Below are 16,766 nucleotides of genomic sequence, written 5' to 3' on the forward strand. Positions count from 1 at the left end.
TCAGCCAGAGCCACAGGCCCTGGTGTAGTGTAAGTGGCCTCAGCCAGTGCCACAGGCCCTGGTGTGGTGTAAGTGGCCTCAGCCAGCAGCCACAGGCCCTGGTGTGGTGTAAGTGGCCTCAGCCAGAGCCACAGGCCCTGGTGTAGTGTAAGTGGCCTCAGCCAGTGCCACAGGCCCTGGTGTGGTGTAAGTGGCCTGAGCAAGAGCCACAGACCCTGGTGTGGTGTAATTGGCCTCAATAGCAACTAATGCCCTGGTGTGGTGTAAGTGGCCTCAGCCAGTGCCACAGGCCCTGGTGTGGTGTAAGGGGCCTCAATAGCAACTAATGCCCTGGTGTGGTGTAAGTGGCCTCAGCCAGCAGCCACAGGCACTGGTGTGGTGTAAGTGGCCTCAGCCAGCAGCCACAGGCCCTGGTGTGGTGTAAGTGGCCTCAGCCAGCAGCCACAGTTCCTGGTGTGGTGTAAGTGGCCTGAGCCAGCAGCCACAGACCCTGGTGTGGTGTAAGTGGCCTCAGCCAGAAGCCACAGGCACTGGTGTGGTGTAAGTGCCCTCAGCCAGCAGCCACAGGCCCTGGTGTGGTGTAAGTGACCTCAGCCAGCAGCCACAGGCCCTGGTGTGGTGTAAGTGGCCTCAGCCAGCAGCCACAGGCCCTGGTGTGGTGTAAGTGGCCTCAGCCAGTGCCACAGGCCCTGGTGTGGTGTAAGTGGCCTGAGCAAGAGTCACAGACCCTGGTGTGGTGTAATTGGCCTCAATAGCAACTAATGCCCTGGTGTGGTGTAGGTGGCCTCAGCCAGCAGCCACAGGCCCTGGTGTGGTGTAAGTGGCCTCAGCCAGTGCCACAGGCCCTGGTGTGGTGTAAGTGGCCTGAGCAAGAGCCACAGGCCCTGGTGTGGTGTAAGTGGCCTCAGCCAGCAGCCACAGGCCTTGGTGTGGTGTAAGTGGCCTGAGCAAGAGCCACAGGCCCTGGTGTGGTGTAAGTGGCCTCAGCCAGAAGCCACAGGCACTGGTGTGGTGTAAGTGCCCTCAGCCAGCAGCCACAGGCCCTGGTGTGGTGTAAGTGACCTCAGCCAGCAGCCACAGGCCCTGGTGTGGTGTAAGTGGCCTCAGCCAGCAGCCACAGGCCCTGGTGTGGTGTAAGTGGCCTCAGCCAGTGCCACAGGCCCTGGTGTGGTGTAAGTGGCCTGAGCAAGAGTCACAGACCCTGGTGTGGTGTAATTGGCCTCAATAGCAACTAATGCCCTGGTGTGGTGTAGGTGGCCTCAGCCAGCAGCCACAGGCCCTGGTGTGGTGTAAGTGGCCTCAGCCAGTGCCACAGGCCCTGGTGTGGTGTAAGTGGCCTGAGCAAGAGCCACAGACCCTGGTGTGGTGTAATTGGCCTCAATAGCAACTAATGCCCTGGTGTGGTGTAAGTGGCCTCAGCCAGCAGCCACAGGCCCTGGTGTGGTGTAAGTGGCCTCAGCCAGCAGCCACAGGCCCTGATGTGGTGTAAGTGGCCCCAGCCGGTCACTCAGGCCCTGGTGTGGTGTCGGTGGCATCAGCTAGCAGCACAAGACATTGGAAAACAGCCAAAAGCAATGTCGTTAATGTGCCCTCATTAATGGGCAGCTGCTTTTGGTCTTTTAATACACCCCTTCTCTGGATCAAAAGCGGTTCAATGACATGAAAATGAAAGGCTTACAGCACCAGGTATTCCCAGGTAGTCTCCCATCCAAGTACTAACCAAGCCCAGCCCTGCTTAGCTTCCGAGATCAGACGAGGTCGGGCGTGCTCAGGGTGGTATGGCCGTAAGCTGCTGGCCCCAGCACAATGTCTCAATTTATGGATTCAACTGATTAGGTGGCAAGTACCTGAAGTTACGAAGACAATCCTTTAACCATACCTGCATGTTTGCATAATACCCTAACCCAAAGGCTCAGTTTAGCATTTATCTAACAGCACAGGCCATGGATTGTTGAAGATGGCCTCAGGAACCAGCACAGGGCCTGGTGTGTTGTACATGGCCACAGCTAGCAGCACAGGGCCTGGTTTGGTGAAGATGGCCTCGGCCAGAAGCGCAGGGCCTGGTGTGATGTGAGTGGCCTGAGCAAGAGCCACAGGCCCTGGTGTGGTGTAAGTGGCCTCAGCCAGAAGCCACAGGCACTGGTGTGGTGTAAGTGGCCTCAGCCAGCAGCCACAGGCCCTGGTGTGGTGTAAGTGGCCTCAGCCAGCAGCCACAGGCCCTGGTGTGGTGTAAGTGGCCTCAGCCAGTGCCACAGGCCCTGGTGTGGTGTAAGTGGCCTGAGCAAGAGCCAAAGACCCTGGTGTGGTGTAATTGGCCTCAATAGCAACTTATGCCCTGGTGTGGTGTAAGTGGCCTCAGCCAGCAGCCACAGGCCCTGGTGTGGTGTAAGTGGCCTCAATAGCAACTAATGCCCTGGTGTTGTGTAAGTGGCCTCAGCCAGCAGCCACAGGCCCTGGTGTGGTGTAAGTGGCCTCAGCCAGCAGCCACAGGCCCTGGTGTGGTGTAAGTGGCCTGAGCAAGAGCCACAGGCCCTGGTGTGGTGTAAGTGGCCTCAGCCAGAAGCCACAGGCACTGGTGTGGTGTAAGGGGCCTCAATAGCAACTAATGCCCTGGTGTGGTGTAAGTGACCTCAGCCAGCAGCCACAGGCCCTGGTGTGGTGTAAGTGGCCTCAGCCAGTGCCACAGACCCTGGTGTGGTGTAATTGGCCTCAATAGCAACTAATGCCCTGGTGTGGTGTAAGTGGCCTCAGCCAGCAGCCACAGGCCCTGGTGTGGTGTAAGTGGCCTCAGCCAGCAGCCACAGGCCCTGATGTGGTGTAAGTGGCCCCAGCCGGTCACTCAGGCCCTGGTGTGGTGTAGGTGGCATCAGCTAGCAGCACAAGACATTGGAAAACAGCCAAAAGCAATGTCGTTAATGTGCCCTCATTAATGGGCAGCTGCTTTTGGTCTTTTAATACACCCCTTCTCTGGATCAAAAGCGGTTCAATGACATGAAAATGAAAGGCTTACAGCACCAGGTATTCCCAGGTAGTCTCCCATCCAAGTACTAACCAAGCCCAGCCCTGCTTAGCTTCCGAGATCAGACGAGGTCGGGCGTGCTCAGGGTGGTATGGCCGTAAGCTGCTGGCCCCAGCACAATGTCTCAATTTATGGATTCAACTGTTTAGGTGGCAAGTACCTGAAGTTACGAAGACAATCCTTTAACCATACCTGCATGTTTGCATAATACCCTAACCCAAAGGCTCAGTTTAGCATTTATCTAACAGCACAGGCCCTGGATTGTTGAAGATGGCCTCAGGAACCAGCACAGGGCCTGGTGTGTTGTACATGGCCACAGCTAGCAGCACAGGGCCTGGTGTGATGTGAGTGGCCTGAGCCAGAAGCCACAGGCACTGGTGTGGTGTAAGTGGCCTCAGCCAGCAGCCACAGGCCCTGGTGTGGTGTAAGTGGCCTCAGCCAGCAGCCACAGGCCCTGGTGTGGTGTAAGTGGCCTCAGCCAGCAGCCACAGGCCCTGGTGTGGTGTAAGTGGCCTCAGCCAGAGCCACAGGTCCTGGTGTGGTGTAAGTGGCCTCAGCCAGTGCCACAGGCCCTGGTGTGGTGTAAGTGGCCTCAGCCAGAAGCCACAGGCCCTGGTGTGGTGTAAGTGGCCTCAGCCAGCAGCCACAGGCCCTGGTGTGGTGTAATTGGCCTCAGCCAGAGCCACAGGTCCTGGTGTGGTGTAAGTGGCCTCAGCCAGTGCCACAGGCCCTGGTGTGGTGTAAGTGGCCTGAGCAAGAGCCACAGACCCTGGTGTGGTGTAATTGGCCTCAATAGCAACTAATGCCCTGGTGTGGTGTAGGTGGCCTCAGCCAGCAGCCACAGGCCCTGGTGTGGTGTAAGTGGCCTCAATAGCAACTAATGCCCTGGTGTGGTGTAAGTGGCCTCAGCCAGCAGCCACAGGCCCTGGTGTGGTGTAAGTGGCCTCAGCCAGAGCCACAGGTCCTGGTGTGGTGTAAGTGGCCTCAGCCAGAGCCACAGGTCCTGGTGTGGTGTAAGTGGCCTCAGCCAGTGCCACAGGCCCTGGTGTGGTGTAAGTGGCCTCAGCCAGCAGCCACAGGCCCTGGTGTGGTGTAAGTGGCCTCAGCCAGCAGCCACAGGCCCTGGTGTGGTGTAAGTGGCCTCAGCCAGCAGCCACAGGCCCTGGTGTGGTGTAAGTGGCCTCAGCCAGCAGCCACAGGCCCTGGTGTGGTGTAAGTGGCCTCAGCCAGAGCCACAGGTCCTGGTGTGGTGTAAGTGGCCTCAGCCAGTGCCACAGGCCCTGGTGTGGTGTAAGTGGCCTGAGCAAGAGCCACAGACCCTGTTGTGGTGTAATTGGCCTCAATAGCAACTAAGGCCCTGGTGTGGTGTAGGTGGCCTCAGCCAGCAGCCACAGGCCCTGGTGTGGTGTAAGTGGCCTCAGCCAGCAGCCACAGGCCCTGGTGTGGTGTAAGTGGCCTCAGCCAGCAGCCACAGGCCCTGATGTGGTGTAAGTGGCCCCAGCTGGTCACTCAGGCCCTGGTGTGGTGTAGGTGGCATCAGCTAGCAGCACAAGACATTGGAAAACAGCCAAAAGCAATGTCGTTAATGTGCCCTCATTAATGGGCAGCTGCTTTTGGTCTTTTAATACACCCCTTCTCTGGATCAAAAGCGGTTCAATGGCATGAAAATGAAAGGCTTACAGCACCAGGTATTCCCAGGAAGTCTCCCATCCAAGTACTAACCAAGCCCAGCCCTGCTTAGCTTCCGAGATCAGACGAGGTCGGGCGTGCTCAGGGTGGTATGGCCGTAAGCTGCTGGCCCCAGCACAATGTCTCAATTTATGGATTCAACTGATTAGGTGGCAAGTACCTGAAGTTACGAAGACAATCCTTTAACCATACCTGCATGTTTGCATAATACCCTAACCCAAAGGCTCAGTTTAGCATTTATCTAACAGCACAGGCCCTGGATTGTTGAAGATGGCCTCAGGAACCAGCACAGGGCCTGGTGTGTTGTACATGGCCACAGCTAGCAGCACAGGGCCTGGTTTGGTGAAGATGGCCTCGGCCAGAAGCGCAGGGCCTGGTGTGATGTGAGTGGCCTGAGCAAGAGCCACAGGCCCTGGTGTGGTGTAAGTGGCCTCAGCCAGCAGCCACAGGCCCTGGTGTGGTGTAAGTGGCCTCAGCCAGAGCCACAGGCCCTGGTGCGGTGTAAGTGGCCTCAGCCAGTGCCACAGGCCCTGGTGTGGTGTAAGTGGCCTGAGCAAGAGCCACAGACCCTGGTGTGGTGTAAGTGGCCTCAGCCAGCAGCCACAGGCCCTGGTGTGGTGTAAGTGGCCTCAGCCAGCAGCCACAGGCCCTGGTGTGGTGTAAGTGGCCTCAGCCAGCAGCCACAGGCCCTGGTGTGGTGTAAGTGGCCTCAGCCAGAGCCACAGGCCCTGGTGTAGTGTAAGTGGCCTCAGCCAGTGCCACAGGCCCTGGTGTGGTGTAAGTGGCCTGAGCAAGAGCCACAGACCCTGGTGTGGTGTAATTGGCCTCAATAGCAACTAATGCCCTGGTGTGGTGTAGGTGGCCTCAGCCAGCAGCCACAGGCCCTGGTGTGGTGTAAGTGGCCTCAGCCAGTGCCACAGGCCCTGGTGTGGTGTAAGGGGCCTCAATAGCAACTAATGCCCTGGTGTGGTGTAAGTGGCCTCAGCCAGCAGCCACAGGCACTGGTGTGGTGTAAGTGCCCTCAGCCAGCAGCCACAGGCCCTGGTGTGGTGTAAGTGGCCTCAGCCAGCAGCCACAGGCCCTGGTGTGGTGTAAGTGGCCTCAGCCAGCAGCACAGGCCCTGGTGTGGTGTAAGTGGCCTGAGCAAGAGCCACAGGCCCTGGTGTGGTGTAAGTGGCCTCAGCCAGAAGCCACAGGCACTGGTGTGGTGTAAGTGCCCTCAGCCAGCAGCCACAGGCCCTGGTGTGGTGTAAGTGACCTCAGCCAGCAGCCACAGGCCCTGGTGTGGTGTAAGTGGCCTCAGCCAGCAGCCACAGGCCCTGGTGTGGTGTAAGTGGCCTCAGCCAGTGCCACAGGCCCTGGTGTGGTGTAAGTGGCCTGAGCAAGAGTCACAGACCCTGGTGTGGTGTAATTGGCCTCAATAGCAACTAATGCCCTGGTGTGGTGTAGGTGGCCTCAGCCAGCAGCCACAGGCCCTGGTGTGGTGTAAGTGGCCTCAGCCAGAGCCACAGGCCCTGGTGCGGTGTAAGTGGCCTCAGCCAGTGCCACAGGCCCTGGTGTGGTGTAAGTGGCCTGAGCAAGAGCCACAGACCCTGGTGTGGTGTAAGTGGCCTCAGCCAGCAGCCACAGGCCCTGGTGTGGTGTAAGTGGCCTCAGCCAGCAGCCACAGGCCCTGGTGTGGTGTAAGTGGCCTCAGCCAGCAGCCACAGGCCCTGGTGTGGTGTAAGTGGCCTCAGCCAGAGCCACAGGCCCTGGTGTGGTGTAAGTGGCCTCAGCCACTGCCACAGGCCCTGGTGTGGTGTAAGTGGCCTGAGCAAGAGCCAAAGACCCTGGTGTGGTGTAATTGGCCTCAATAGCAACTAATGCCCTGGTGTGGTGTAGGTGGCCTCAGCCAGCAGCCACAGGCCCTGGTGTGGTGTCAGTGGCCTCAATAGCAACTAATGCCCTGGTGTGGTGTAAGTGGCCTCAGCCAGCAGCCACAGGCCCTGGTGTGGTGTAAGTGGCTTGAGCAAGAGCCACAGACCCTGGTGTGGTGTAATTGGCCTCAATAGCAACTAAGGCCCTGGTGTGGTGTAGGTGGCCTCAGCCAGCAGCCACAGGCCCTGGTGTGGTGTAAGTGGCCTCAGCCAGCAGCCACAGGCACTGGTGTGGTGTAAGTGGCCTCAGCCAGCAGCCACAGGCCCTGGTGTGGTGTAAGTGGCCTCAGCCAGCAGCCACAGGCCCTGGTGTGGTGTAAGTGGCCTGAGCCAGCAGCCACAGGCCCTGGTGTGGTGTAAGTGGCCTTAGCCAGAAGCCACAGGCACTGGTGTGGTGTAAGTGCCCTCAGCCAGCAGCCACAGGCCCTGGTGTGGTGTAAGTGACCTCAGCCAGCAGCCACAGGCCCTGGTGTGGTGTAAGTGGCCTCAGCCAGCAGCCACAGGCCCTGGTGTGGTGTAAGTGGCCTCAGCCAGTGCCACAGGCCCTGGTGTGGTGTAAGTGGCCTGAGCAAGAGTCACAGACCCTGGTGTGGTGTAATTGGCCTCAATAGCAACTAATGCCCTGGTGTGGTGTAGGTGGCCTCAGCCAGCAGCCACAGGCCCTGGTGTGGTGTAAGTGACCTCAGCCAGCAGCCACAGGCCCTGGTGTGGTGTAAGTGGCCTCAGCCAGCAGCCACAGGCCCTGGTGTGGTGTAAGTGGCCTCAGCCAGTGCCACAGGCCCTGGTGTGGTGTAAGTGGCCTGAGCAAGAGCCACAGGCCCTGGTGTGGTGTAAGTGGCCTCAGCCAGCAGCCACAGGCCCTGGTGTGGTGTAGGTGGCCTGAGCAAGAGCCACAGGCCCTGGTGTGGTGTAAGTGGCCTCAGCCAGAAGCCACAGGCACTGGTGTGGTGTAAGTGCCCTCAGCCAGCAGCCACAGGCCCTGGTGTGGTGTAAGTGACCTCAGCCAGCAGCCACAGGCCCTGGTGTGGTGTAAGTGGCCTCAGCCAGCAGCCACAGGCCCTGGTGTGGTGTAAGTGGCCTCAGCCAGTGCCACAGGCCCTGGTGTGGTGTAAGTGGCCTGAGCAAGAGTCACAGACCCTGGTGTGGTGTAATTGGCCTCAATAGCAACTAATGCCCTGGTGTGGTGTAGGTGGCCTCAGCCTGCAGCCACAGGCCCTGATGTGGTGTAAGTGGCCCCAGCCGGTCACTCAGGCCCTGGTGTGGTGTAGGTGGCATCAGCTAGCAGCACAAGACATTGGAAAAGAGCCAAAATCAATGTCGTTAATGTGCCCTCATTAATGGGCAGCTGCTTTTGGTCTTTTAATACACCCCTTCTCTGGATCAAAAGCGGTTCAATGACATGAAAATGAAAGGCTTACAGCACCAGGTATTCCCAGGCGGTCTCCCATCCAAGTACTAACCAAGCCCAGCCCTGTTTAGCTTCCGAGATCAGACGAGGTCGGGCATGCTCAGGGTGGTATGGCCGTAAGCTGCTGGCCCCAGCACAATGTCTCAATTTATGGATTCAACTGATTAGGTGGCAAGTACCTGAAGTTACGAAGACAATCCTTTAACCATACCTGCATGTTTGCATAATACCCTAACCCAAAGGCTCAGTTTAGCATTTATCTAACAGCACAGGCCCTGGATTGTTGAAGATGGCCTCAGGAACGAGCACAGGGCCTGGTGTGTTGTACATGGCCACAGCTAGCAGCACAGGGCCTGGTTTGGTGAAGATGGCCTCGGCCAGAAGCGCAGGGCCTGGTGTGATGTGAGTGGCCTGAGCAAGAGCCACAGGCCCTGGTGTGGTGTAAGTGGCCTCAGCCATAAGCCACAGGCACTGGTGTGGTGTAAGTGGCCTCAGCCAGCAGCCACAGGCCCTGGTGTGGTGTAAGTGGCCTCAGCCAGCAGCCACAGGCCCTGGTGTGGTGTAAGTGGCCTCAGCCAGCAGCCACAGGCCCTGGTGTGGTGTAAGTGGCCTCAGCCAGCAGCCACAGGCCCTGGTGTGGTGTAAGTGGCCTCAGCCAGAGCCACAGGCCCTGGTGTAGTGTAAGTGGCCTCAGCCAGTGCCACAGGCCCTGGTGTGGTGTAAGTGGCCTCAGCCAGCAGCCACAGGCCCTGGTGTGGTGTAAGTGGCCTCAGCCAGAGCCACAGGCCCTGGTGTAGTGTAAGTGGCCTCAGCCAGTGCCACAGGCCCTGGTGTGGTGTAAGTGGCCTGAGCAAGAGCCACAGACCCTGGTGTGGTGTAATTGGCCTCAATAGCAACTAATGCCCTGGTGTGGTGTAAGTGGCCTCAGCCAGTGCCACAGGCCCTGGTGTGGTGTAAGGGGCCTCAATAGCAACTAATGCCCTGGTGTGGTGTAAGTGGCCTCAGCCAGCAGCCACAGGCACTGGTGTGGTGTAAGTGGCCTCAGCCAGCAGCCACAGGCCCTGGTGTGGTGTAAGTGGCCTCAGCCAGCAGCCACAGTTCCTGGTGTGGTGTAAGTGGCCTGAGCCAGCAGCCACAGACCCTGGTGTGGTGTAAGTGGCCTCAGCCAGAAGCCACAGGCACTGGTGTGGTGTAAGTGCCCTCAGCCAGCAGCCACAGGCCCTGGTGTGGTGTAAGTGACCTCAGCCAGCAGCCACAGGCCCTGGTGTGGTGTAAGTGGCCTCAGCCAGCAGCCACAGGCCCTGGTGTGGTGTAAGTGGCCTCAGCCAGTGCCACAGGCCCTGGTGTGGTGTAAGTGGCCTGAGCAAGAGTCACAGACCCTGGTGTGGTGTAATTGGCCTCAATAGCAACTAATGCCCTGGTGTGGTGTAGGTGGCCTCAGCCAGCAGCCACAGGCCCTGGTGTGGTGTAAGTGGCCTCAGCCAGTGCCACAGGCCCTGGTGTGGTGTAAGTGGCCTGAGCAAGAGCCACAGGCCCTGGTGTGGTGTAAGTGGCCTCAGCCAGCAGCCACAGGCCTTGGTGTGGTGTAAGTGGCCTGAGCAAGAGCCACAGGCCCTGGTGTGGTGTAAGTGGCCTCAGCCAGAAGCCACAGGCACTGGTGTGGTGTAAGTGCCCTCAGCCAGCAGCCACAGGCCCTGGTGTGGTGTAAGTGACCTCAGCCAGCAGCCACAGGCCCTGGTGTGGTGTAAGTGGCCTCAGCCAGCAGCCACAGGCCCTGGTGTGGTGTAAGTGGCCTCAGCCAGTGCCACAGGCCCTGGTGTGGTGTAAGTGGCCTGAGCAAGAGTCACAGACCCTGGTGTGGTGTAATTGGCCTCAATAGCAACTAATGCCCTGGTGTGGTGTAGGTGGCCTCAGCCAGCAGCCACAGGCCCTGGTGTGGTGTAAGTGGCCTCAGCCAGTGCCACAGGCCCTGGTGTGGTGTAAGTGGCCTGAGCAAGAGCCACAGACCCTGGTGTGGTGTAATTGGCCTCAATAGCAACTAATGCCCTGGTGTGGTGTAAGTGGCCTCAGCCAGCAGCCACAGGCCCTGGTGTGGTGTAAGTGGCCTCAGCCAGCAGCCACAGGCCCTGATGTGGTGTAAGTGGCCCCAGCCGGTCACTCAGGCCCTGGTGTGGTGTCGGTGGCATCAGCTAGCAGCACAAGACATTGGAAAACAGCCAAAAGCAATGTCGTTAATGTGCCCTCATTAATGGGCAGCTGCTTTTGGTCTTTTAATACACCCCTTCTCTGGATCAAAAGCGGTTCAATGACATGAAAATGAAAGGCTTACAGCACCAGGTATTCCCAGGTAGTCTCCCATCCAAGTACTAACCAAGCCCAGCCCTGCTTAGCTTCCGAGATCAGACGAGGTCGGGCGTGCTCAGGGTGGTATGGCCGTAAGCTGCTGGCCCCAGCACAATGTCTCAATTTATGGATTCAACTGATTAGGTGGCAAGTACCTGAAGTTACGAAGACAATCCTTTAACCATACCTGCATGTTTGCATAATACCCTAACCCAAAGGCTCAGTTTAGCATTTATCTAACAGCACAGGCCATGGATTGTTGAAGATGGCCTCAGGAACCAGCACAGGGCCTGGTGTGTTGTACATGGCCACAGCTAGCAGCACAGGGCCTGGTTTGGTGAAGATGGCCTCGGCCAGAAGCGCAGGGCCTGGTGTGATGTGAGTGGCCTGAGCAAGAGCCACAGGCCCTGGTGTGGTGTAAGTGGCCTCAGCCAGAAGCCACAGGCACTGGTGTGGTGTAAGTGGCCTCAGCCAGCAGCCACAGGCCCTGGTGTGGTGTAAGTGGCCTCAGCCAGCAGCCACAGGCCCTGGTGTGGTGTAAGTGGCCTCAGCCAGTGCCACAGGCCCTGGTGTGGTGTAAGTGGCCTGAGCAAGAGCCAAAGACCCTGGTGTGGTGTAATTGGCCTCAATAGCAACTTATGCCCTGGTGTGGTGTAAGTGGCCTCAGCCAGCAGCCACAGGCCCTGGTGTGGTGTAAGTGGCCTCAATAGCAACTAATGCCCTGGTGTTGTGTAAGTGGCCTCAGCCAGCAGCCACAGGCCCTGGTGTGGTGTAAGTGGCCTCAGCCAGCAGCCACAGGCCCTGGTGTGGTGTAAGTGGCCTGAGCAAGAGCCACAGGCCCTGGTGTGGTGTAAGTGGCCTCAGCCAGAAGCCACAGGCACTGGTGTGGTGTAAGGGGCCTCAATAGCAACTAATGCCCTGGTGTGGTGTAAGTGACCTCAGCCAGCAGCCACAGGCCCTGGTGTGGTGTAAGTGGCCTCAGCCAGTGCCACAGACCCTGGTGTGGTGTAATTGGCCTCAATAGCAACTAATGCCCTGGTGTGGTGTAAGTGGCCTCAGCCAGCAGCCACAGGCCCTGGTGTGGTGTAAGTGGCCTCAGCCAGCAGCCACAGGCCCTGATGTGGTGTAAGTGGCCCCAGCCGGTCACTCAGGCCCTGGTGTGGTGTAGGTGGCATCAGCTAGCAGCACAAGACATTGGAAAACAGCCAAAAGCAATGTCGTTAATGTGCCCTCATTAATGGGCAGCTGCTTTTGGTCTTTTAATACACCCCTTCTCTGGATCAAAAGCGGTTCAATGACATGAAAATGAAAGGCTTACAGCACCAGGTATTCCCAGGTAGTCTCCCATCCAAGTACTAACCAAGCCCAGCCCTGCTTAGCTTCCGAGATCAGACGAGGTCGGGCGTGCTCAGGGTGGTATGGCCGTAAGCTGCTGGCCCCAGCACAATGTCTCAATTTATGGATTCAACTGTTTAGGTGGCAAGTACCTGAAGTTACGAAGACAATCCTTTAACCATACCTGCATGTTTGCATAATACCCTAACCCAAAGGCTCAGTTTAGCATTTATCTAACAGCACAGGCCCTGGATTGTTGAAGATGGCCTCAGGAACCAGCACAGGGCCTGGTGTGTTGTACATGGCCACAGCTAGCAGCACAGGGCCTGGTGTGATGTGAGTGGCCTGAGCCAGAAGCCACAGGCACTGGTGTGGTGTAAGTGGCCTCAGCCAGCAGCCACAGGCCCTGGTGTGGTGTAAGTGGCCTCAGCCAGCAGCCACAGGCCCTGGTGTGGTGTAAGTGGCCTCAGCCAGCAGCCACAGGCCCTGGTGTGGTGTAAGTGGCCTCAGCCAGAGCCACAGGTCCTGGTGTGGTGTAAGTGGCCTCAGCCAGTGCCACAGGCCCTGGTGTGGTGTAAGTGGCCTCAGCCAGAAGCCACAGGCCCTGGTGTGGTGTAAGTGGCCTCAGCCAGCAGCCACAGGCCCTGGTGTGGTGTAATTGGCCTCAGCCAGAGCCACAGGTCCTGGTGTGGTGTAAGTGGCCTCAGCCAGTGCCACAGGCCCTGGTGTGGTGTAAGTGGCCTGAGCAAGAGCCACAGACCCTGGTGTGGTGTAATTGGCCTCAATAGCAACTAATGCCCTGGTGTGGTGTAGGTGGCCTCAGCCAGCAGCCACAGGCCCTGGTGTGGTGTAAGTGGCCTCAATAGCAACTAATGCCCTGGTGTGGTGTAAGTGGCCTCAGCCAGCAGCCACAGGCCCTGGTGTGGTGTAAGTGGCCTCAGCCAGAGCCACAGGTCCTGGTGTGGTGTAAGTGGCCTCAGCCAGAGCCACAGGTCCTGGTGTGGTGTAAGTGGCCTCAGCCAGTGCCACAGGCCCTGGTGTGGTGTAAGTGGCCTCAGCCAGCAGCCACAGGCCCTGGTGTGGTGTAAGTGGCCTCAGCCAGCAGCCACAGGCCCTGGTGTGGTGTAAGTGGCCTCAGCCAGCAGCCACAGGCCCTGGTGTGGTGTAAGTGGCCTCAGCCAGCAGCCACAGGCCCTGGTGTGGTGTAAGTGGCCTCAGCCAGAGCCACAGGTCCTGGTGTGGTGTAAGTGGCCTCAGCCAGTGCCACAGGCCCTGGTGTGGTGTAAGTGGCCTGAGCAAGAGCCACAGACCCTGTTGTGGTGTAATTGGCCTCAATAGCAACTAAGGCCCTGGTGTGGTGTAGGTGGCCTCAGCCAGCAGCCACAGGCCCTGGTGTGGTGTAAGTGGCCTCAGCCAGCAGCCACAGGCCCTGGTGTGGTGTAAGTGGCCTCAGCCAGCAGCCACAGGCCCTGATGTGGTGTAAGTGGCCCCAGCTGGTCACTCAGGCCCTGGTGTGGTGTAGGTGGCATCAGCTAGCAGCACAAGACATTGGAAAACAGCCAAAAGCAATGTCGTTAATGTGCCCTCATTAATGGGCAGCTGCTTTTGGTCTTTTAATACACCCCTTCTCTGGATCAAAAGCGGTTCAATGGCATGAAAATGAAAGGCTTACAGCACCAGGTATTCCCAGGAAGTCTCCCATCCAAGTACTAACCAAGCCCAGCCCTGCTTAGCTTCCGAGATCAGACGAGGTCGGGCGTGCTCAGGGTGGTATGGCCGTAAGCTGCTGGCCCCAGCACAATGTCTCAATTTATGGATTCAACTGATTAGGTGGCAAGTACCTGAAGTTACGAAGACAATCCTTTAACCATACCTGCATGTTTGCATAATACCCTAACCCAAAGGCTCAGTTTAGCATTTATCTAACAGCACAGGCCCTGGATTGTTGAAGATGGCCTCAGGAACCAGCACAGGGCCTGGTGTGTTGTACATGGCCACAGCTAGCAGCACAGGGCCTGGTTTGGTGAAGATGGCCTCGGCCAGAAGCGCAGGGCCTGGTGTGATGTGAGTGGCCTGAGCAAGAGCCACAGGCCCTGGTGTGGTGTAAGTGGCCTCAGCCAGCAGCCACAGGCCCTGGTGTGGTGTAAGTGGCCTCAGCCAGAGCCACAGGCCCTGGTGCGGTGTAAGTGGCCTCAGCCAGTGCCACAGGCCCTGGTGTGGTGTAAGTGGCCTGAGCAAGAGCCACAGACCCTGGTGTGGTGTAAGTGGCCTCAGCCAGCAGCCACAGGCCCTGGTGTGGTGTAAGTGGCCTCAGCCAGCAGCCACAGGCCCTGGTGTGGTGTAAGTGGCCTCAGCCAGCAGCCACAGGCCCTGGTGTGGTGTAAGTGGCCTCAGCCAGAGCCACAGGCCCTGGTGTAGTGTAAGTGGCCTCAGCCAGTGCCACAGGCCCTGGTGTGGTGTAAGTGGCCTGAGCAAGAGCCACAGACCCTGGTGTGGTGTAATTGGCCTCAATAGCAACTAATGCCCTGGTGTGGTGTAGGTGGCCTCAGCCAGCAGCCACAGGCCCTGGTGTGGTGTAAGTGGCCTCAGCCAGTGCCACAGGCCCTGGTGTGGTGTAAGGGGCCTCAATAGCAACTAATGCCCTGGTGTGGTGTAAGTGGCCTCAGCCAGCAGCCACAGGCACTGGTGTGGTGTAAGTGCCCTCAGCCAGCAGCCACAGGCCCTGGTGTGGTGTAAGTGGCCTCAGCCAGCAGCCACAGGCCCTGGTGTGGTGTAAGTGGCCTCAGCCAGCAGCACAGGCCCTGGTGTGGTGTAAGTGGCCTGAGCAAGAGCCACAGGCCCTGGTGTGGTGTAAGTGGCCTCAGCCAGAAGCCACAGGCACTGGTGTGGTGTAAGTGCCCTCAGCCAGCAGCCACAGGCCCTGGTGTGGTGTAAGTGACCTCAGCCAGCAGCCACAGGCCCTGGTGTGGTGTAAGTGGCCTCAGCCAGCAGCCACAGGCCCTGGTGTGGTGTAAGTGGCCTCAGCCAGTGCCACAGGCCCTGGTGTGGTGTAAGTGGCCTGAGCAAGAGTCACAGACCCTGGTGTGGTGTAATTGGCCTCAATAGCAACTAATGCCCTGGTGTGGTGTAGGTGGCCTCAGCCAGCAGCCACAGGCCCTGGTGTGGTGTAAGTGGCCTCAGCCAGAGCCACAGGCCCTGGTGCGGTGTAAGTGGCCTCAGCCAGTGCCACAGGCCCTGGTGTGGTGTAAGTGGCCTGAGCAAGAGCCACAGACCCTGGTGTGGTGTAAGTGGCCTCAGCCAGCAGCCACAGGCCCTGGTGTGGTGTAAGTGGCCTCAGCCAGCAGCCACAGGCCCTGGTGTGGTGTAAGTGGCCTCAGCCAGCAGCCACAGGCCCTGGTGTGGTGTAAGTGGCCTCAGCCAGAGCCACAGGCCCTGGTGTGGTGTAAGTGGCCTCAGCCACTGCCACAGGCCCTGGTGTGGTGTAAGTGGCCTGAGCAAGAGCCAAAGACCCTGGTGTGGTGTAATTGGCCTCAATAGCAACTAATGCCCTGGTGTGGTGTAGGTGGCCTCAGCCAGCAGCCACAGGCCCTGGTGTGGTGTCAGTGGCCTCAATAGCAACTAATGCCCTGGTGTGGTGTAAGTGGCCTCAGCCAGCAGCCACAGGCCCTGGTGTGGTGTAAGTGGCTTGAGCAAGAGCCACAGACCCTGGTGTGGTGTAATTGGCCTCAATAGCAACTAAGGCCCTGGTGTGGTGTAGGTGGCCTCAGCCAGCAGCCACAGGCCCTGGTGTGGTGTAAGTGGCCTCAGCCAGCAGCCACAGGCCCTGGTGTGGTGTAAGTGGCCTCAGCCAGCAGCCACAGGCCCTGATGTGGTGTAAGTGGCCCCAGCCGGTCACTCAGGCCCTGGTGTGGTGTAGGTGGCATCAGCTAGCAGCACAAGACATTGGAAAACAGCCAAAAGCAATGTCGTTAATGTGCCCTCATTAATGGGCAGCTGCTTTTGGTCTTTTAATACACCCCTTCTCTGGATCAAAAGCGGTTCAGTGACATGAAAATGAAATGCTTACAGCACCAGGTATTCCCAGGCGGTCTCCCATCCAAGCACTAACCAAGCCCAGCCCTGTTTAGCTTCCGAGATCAGACGAGGTCGGGCGTGCTCAGGGTGGTATGGCCGTAAGCTGCTGGCCCCAGCACAATGTCTCAATTTATGGATTCAACTGATTAGGTGGCAAGTACCTGAAGTTACGAAGACAATCCTTTAACCATACCTGCATTTTTGCATAATACCCTAACCCAAAGGCTCAGTTTAGCATTTATCTAACAGCACAGGCCCTGGATTGTTGAAGATGGCCTCAGGAACCAGCACAGGGCCTGGTGTGTTGTACATGGCCACAGCAAGCAGCACAGGGCCAGGTTTGGTGAAGATGGCCTCGGCCAGAAGCACAGGGTCTGGTGTGATATGAGTGGCCTGAGCAAGAGCCACAGGCCCTGGTGTGGTGTAAGTGGCCTCAGCCAGAAGCCACAGGCCCTGGTGTGGTGTAGGTGGCCTCAGCCAGCAGCCACAGGCCCTTGTGTGGTGTAAGTGGCCTCAGCCAGCAGCCACAGGCCCTGGTGTGGTGTAAGTGGCCTCAGCCAGCAGCCACAGGCCCTGGTGTGGTGTAATTGGCCTCAATAGCAACTAATGCCCTGGTGTGGTGTAGGTGGCCTCAATAGCAACTAAGGCCCTGGTGTGGTGTAAGTGGCCTCAGCCAGCAGCCACAGGCCCTGGTGTGGTGTAAGTGGCCTCAGCCAGTGCCACAGGCCCTGGTGTGGTGTAAGGGGCCTCAATAGCAACTAATGCCCTGGTGTGGTGTAAGTGGCCTCAGCCAGCAGCCACAGGCACTGGTGTGGTGTAAGTGGCCTCAGCCAGTGCCACAGGCCCTGGTGTGGTGTAAGTGGCCTGAGCAAGAGTCACAGACCCTGGTGTGGTGTAATTGGCCTCAATAGCAACTAATGCCCTGGTGTGGTGTAGGTGGCCTCAGCCAGCAGCCACAGGCCCTGGTGTGGTGTAAGTGGCC

At 58.5% G+C, this 16,766-nt stretch overlaps 8 non-coding genes across 8 annotated transcripts; all 8 read right to left on the reverse strand.

The window, feature by feature from the left end:
* Window positions 1-1,671: 1,671 nt before the first annotated feature.
* Window positions 1,672-1,790, reverse strand: LOC145427853 (5S ribosomal RNA). Its single transcript, XR_013908395.1, has one exon. It is a non-coding gene; the product is annotated as a 5S ribosomal RNA (ribosomal RNA).
* A 1,213-nt stretch (window positions 1,791-3,003) lies between these two features.
* LOC145427854 (5S ribosomal RNA) lies at window positions 3,004-3,122 on the reverse strand. The gene has a single exon (XR_013908396.1). It is a non-coding gene; the product is annotated as a 5S ribosomal RNA (ribosomal RNA).
* A 1,570-nt stretch (window positions 3,123-4,692) lies between these two features.
* On the reverse strand, window positions 4,693-4,811 carry LOC145426899 (5S ribosomal RNA). Its single transcript, XR_013907620.1, has one exon. It is a non-coding gene; the product is annotated as a 5S ribosomal RNA (ribosomal RNA).
* A 3,224-nt stretch (window positions 4,812-8,035) lies between these two features.
* LOC145426563 (5S ribosomal RNA) lies at window positions 8,036-8,154 on the reverse strand. Its single transcript, XR_013907273.1, has one exon. It is a non-coding gene; the product is annotated as a 5S ribosomal RNA (ribosomal RNA).
* Window positions 8,155-10,354: 2,200 nt separating this feature from the next.
* Window positions 10,355-10,473, reverse strand: LOC145427855 (5S ribosomal RNA). The gene has a single exon (XR_013908397.1). It is a non-coding gene; the product is annotated as a 5S ribosomal RNA (ribosomal RNA).
* Window positions 10,474-11,686: 1,213 nt separating this feature from the next.
* Window positions 11,687-11,805, reverse strand: LOC145427856 (5S ribosomal RNA). The gene has a single exon (XR_013908398.1). It is a non-coding gene; the product is annotated as a 5S ribosomal RNA (ribosomal RNA).
* A 1,570-nt stretch (window positions 11,806-13,375) lies between these two features.
* On the reverse strand, window positions 13,376-13,494 carry LOC145426911 (5S ribosomal RNA). Its single transcript, XR_013907632.1, has one exon. It is a non-coding gene; the product is annotated as a 5S ribosomal RNA (ribosomal RNA).
* A 2,275-nt stretch (window positions 13,495-15,769) lies between these two features.
* On the reverse strand, window positions 15,770-15,888 carry LOC145427061 (5S ribosomal RNA). Its single transcript, XR_013907785.1, has one exon. It is a non-coding gene; the product is annotated as a 5S ribosomal RNA (ribosomal RNA).
* Window positions 15,889-16,766: the final 878 nt, after the last annotated feature.

This window comes from Astatotilapia calliptera, chromosome 3, assembly GCF_964374335.1.
Source record: "Astatotilapia calliptera chromosome 3, fAstCal68.1, whole genome shotgun sequence".
Classification (NCBI taxonomy): domain Eukaryota; kingdom Metazoa; phylum Chordata; class Actinopteri; order Cichliformes; family Cichlidae; genus Astatotilapia; species Astatotilapia calliptera.